The sequence below is a fragment of the Acinonyx jubatus genome, chromosome B1, assembly GCF_027475565.1.
Source record: "Acinonyx jubatus isolate Ajub_Pintada_27869175 chromosome B1, VMU_Ajub_asm_v1.0, whole genome shotgun sequence".
Taxonomy (NCBI): Eukaryota; Metazoa; Chordata; class Mammalia; order Carnivora; family Felidae; genus Acinonyx; species Acinonyx jubatus.
The window spans coordinates 146,714,862-146,719,603 of NC_069382.1; positions in this window are offsets into that span (position 1 = coordinate 146,714,862).

A 4,742-nucleotide genomic window follows, 5' to 3' on the forward strand; every position below is an offset into this window, starting at 1 on the left:
AGAAAGCTCAAATCTTTCCATTTAATCTTTTTCACAACTTGTAGTATTTCTACTCACATCACAGATTTTATGCAAGTCTCATCATATCTGGTGGTACAATTAAAATCATCATCATCACTGCTAAGCCACTGTTACTATGATAATAACACCATCACCTCCTGATACTTACACAACAATAACTTTCTTCCAGAACTGTTCTGTCTTCCCTAGGCAATGGGTTAAAACCCCAGCCAGGTGATTCAATTATCTTGTGAAATTTTCTCATATCCATTATTGTAATTCTTCCCCTTATGGATTCTCCAAAATGTGTTCATCTGATAATGCCCACTTCTGAAACTAGGGATTACTCTTGAAGGCTCTGGTACCCCCCCTTATCTCAAGCTTAGACTCTTATCTGCTGGAACTCTCCCTGGAGATCATCAGGGCTTTTCTAGGCTCCTAAGGGGCTTCCCAGTCTCTGCATAGTTTCTGGCCAGTGTTGTCACTCAGATTCCAAAGTCCTGGGCACCAATTCTCACCTCTTTCCTTCATGAGGGGCACATCTACCATCCAGCACATATTTTCTACCAGTTCACCCCATCTCATCTATGTACAAGGATATCTGCTTGATAGCCTTTGTCTGCTGCTTTTGATAATAAAAATAATAAAATAATCAAAACTCCTAAGTCTTCACTAGGTTTTAGTTACTATCCTAAGTGCTTTAGGTATATTAACTCACTTAATCCTTGCAATAATCTCACAAGATAGGTATCATTACCCACATTTGGTAAAGGGAACCTGAGGCACAAAGAGGTTGAAGGACTGCCCAAGGTCCCACAGAGGAGGAACCAAGATAAGAAATCAGGTAGGCCAGCTGCAGAGCCCACATCCTTAACTACAATGAATAACCTCTTTCAGAGACCATGAACCCTTCAAGTCATGTGGCCATGGCTGTGGCAGAAAGAAAACCCTTTATCTCTCATCTTTGAATCACTGAGGGACAATATTCTGGTTATATAAAATGTTTAAAAGCTCCAGGAAAACAGTAGATGGTAGGAGAGCTATATAAAGGGAAGGACCTGAATATGTACCTTGGTAAAAAATTGTTACATTGAAAGAAAATGGCTGACACTGATAAGAGCAAGGAGAGTTCATTCCCTTCTGCTGAGCTTTGGTTAAGAAATACCTCCCCATGAGACAGTCTGGATAATGAGCCACTCAGAATGTAACCAAAGGGAGGGGAGGGATCAAAAATGCTTTGACTTTTTCTGATTGACCTGTTGAATGAGTAACTTTTGTCACTGCTCATCTTTGCTTTGGCATAAACACTTCAAAGGTGAGGTCACTTTAAGCGTTTTTGTTTGTTTGAATGTCAAAGGTTTCTCTAAGGCTGGATTTTCCTACACTACACTGAATCTGTTTAGTCATCTGGCTGGGATAGTCTGACCAAAATTCAATTCTTTGAATTGGAAGGATTAGGGGGAAGGAGAAGCCAGGAAAGCAAGAGAAGGAAAGCATTGTTCTTTAGAGATTTTTAAGTGCAAAATTTATAATTGTATCTCTATCCCACATAAATGCTTAAGATCATTTCTCCTCCTACCATATTTGAAGAAATTAATCTCTTGCAAGACTTTCTGCTGAAAAGTGTTTTCTTGTTTTTTTGTTTTTTGTTTTTTTTTGTCACAAATAATTTAGGGGTGCCTGCTTTTTTATGACACAAAATTTTGTTTAGTAGACAAATATTTGCCAAGTACCTATGAGGTACAAACCCCACCAATTTAGAACAGCCAGTGATATTTCATCAATTTTTAAGTTAAAATTAGATTAGTACTGAACAAAATCAGGAAGAAAAATTATTTTATTTTTTAAAAAAAATTTAAGAATACATTTTAGGGCATGTCTACATAATTAACAAAATGTACTCAGAGTGCCTGAGTGGCTCAGTCAGTTAAGCGTCTGACTTCCACTCAGATCATGATCTCACAGTTTGTGGGTTCGAGCCCTGTGTTGGGCTCTGTGCTGACAGCTTGGAGCCTGCTTTGGATTCTGTGTCTCCTTCTCTCTGCACCCCACCCCCCCCACTCCACTCATGCTCTGTCTCTGTCTCTCAAAAATGAATAAATGTTAAAAAAAAATTCTAAATAAAAAAACAAAGAAAATGTACTCACACAATTTTTCAATATGACCCGTATGTAAGACTATAATTCATTCTTAGTGATGTTTCTGGTGTCAGAAGTAAAACAGTTCAAAGAGAATTTTTTTTTGAAACTAAATTGCCTCCTTATGAATGGTTTTCCATATCTGACTCAGAGGAGAGGAAAGATGGGTCCAGCATTTTCAAGCTTTAAAAAATTATCATGGTTAAAATAAATAAATAAATAAAAATTATTATTTTTCAACCACTGTTTCCTCCAAAGAGAAATCATTAGTCCTTCTCTGAAATTGTCTTAGAAATACTCTACAGCTCTAGGAGCAATTTGGTACAATGCCATCCTTCTCTATAAGACTATGAGTTCCTTGAGAGGAAGATCTATTGAATATTCTTCATTATATTCCCCTGTTTTGTACATAGCAATGCTCAATAAATATTCACTGAGTTAACTAATGAATACATGCATTAATTAGGTATATCTATATTCGCATTCATAAATTCTACTTTCTCATGTATATCCTTGAGAAATCCTTGTCTTTGTTTATGTTATTCCCTCTGCCTGTGGTAGACATCATTCTCACTAGTTCCTCCTCAGCCTCCAAGACCCTGTTCAAAGGATAAGTTCTCTAAGTCAAAACCATTTGTATACACTCATCTCTCATTGCTTATTGGACATAATTCCATTATGGTATTTATCTCTTGTATTTTAGTAGTTACTTAATGTGTTGCTAGGTTACACATTCTTGAAGATGAGACTATGTCTTATTCACTTTTGAATCCCAAGCAGAAAGTGGCACACGAAGAAACTTGGTAAATGTTAACTGAATGAGTTCATGATTGCCCATGGTCTTCTATTAATAAAGGCAGTGAATATTTTCATCAGCTCTTTCCTTGCCCAGCTCTTCTAAAGATACCTCAGATGTTTGTAGATTTTAATACTCTTGTCTTGCTACCAACCAAAGAAAGAGTGGCAAGCCAGAGTAACTTTAGCTCCTTCCAGAAACACAACAAAACTCAGAACCAGTGCTACCTGAGATACTTATTAGAGCTCAAGTTGATGGTTCTTGGGTGAGGAAACTGCCTCTAACTTCTTTGTGAAGATACAAGGATACAGAAATATCCCCACTTTTTCCAGATTGTTGATGCCAAAAGGTACCCCAAGGTGATATCTTCAATTATTTAGTGCTGATCTACTTTCCACTTTACCACAACCATCCACCGATCCAGGGAAGGTAATTCTTTCTTCTGCTTTTACATGTGTAATTTTAACAGAACAAGAACCGGTACCTTTAACTTTCAGAGACATATTCCTAGTTCTCCCATGAATCAGATGCTCCTGGACAAGCCATGCCAGTTTTATTCTAGACTGTCTCAATTCTGTAATTATCCAGATTTAGCCTTTAGATTTTGGGCCCTGACTCTGGGATAGGGACAGAACTTTGTCACATCCCCCTGCCTCCACACTGTTTTTCCGAAATATCAGTCATTTGCATACCACTTTCATGCTTTTTGCCATATTTGCATACTACTGGTACTATTATTGTCTTAATGTTTTTGTTTAAATTGACTATTTACTCAAGTAAATATGGCCTGTTTTATCCAATATCATCTATTAAAAATCACAGGTCTGAAATCTTATAGCCCTATGAAATAGATATTCATCAAACCAGTGGTTTTCACACCACGAAGTTCCCGGGTCCAAAGTCCTGAGGTATAATTATTTATTTGTTCATTACATTGATGATCTCTTTTTGATCTACCTATTATTTCTTCCTTATAGCTCTATTGTTTTTCTTCAACCTGTCCTATTCTAGATATTCTTCATATGCATTACAGGTTACTTGTCATATAAATCAGGATTATGGGATTAAGTACAGAGGTCTGAAAAAAGCCCCCAAAGCCAAAGTCCTAATTCCAGTTCCCCCAACACCCAACTTTAAGGTTTTATTATTATTATTATTATTATTATTATTTATTTGAGTATTATTGACACACAGTGCTATATTAGTTTCAGGTATATGACTTAGTAATTTGACAAGTTTATACATTTTGCTATGTTCACCACAAGTATAGCTACCATCTGTCCCATTACATTGCTATTACCATATCATTGATTGTATCCAACTTTGAGCCTTTAGTAATCACTTTGAGCCTCTGTTGGGTTTATGCTAGAATGAGAAGAGTGACCCAGATGCTCTCATTATTTGAGGCTTTTTGGATGTGAACCACATGAGTGAAATATGTTTTTAGTTCATTTAACAAAGAAAAACATATTTCAGAAAATCTAGCATGATGGACCAGGAAGTATATGAAACAGTAGTCAATTACAGTAAAATTCTGACTTTCTAAAATCAAAATATAAAGTCAAATGTCAATCAGTTATATTTTTCATTAACAGTATTTTAGTATTTTTTCTATTTTTTATAGAACAATATATTTAATGTACTAAATGTAATATGAGCTAACTATGAATTCTAGAGAAAAAAAATTCTATATCAAAACTATGAAAAACTAAGATTTTAGTACTTAAGTTCTATTTGACTTTAATATACAACTCTCTCTCAAAAGGCCAGCAACACTGGGTAGAAGGACAAGTTCACTGAAACCATGG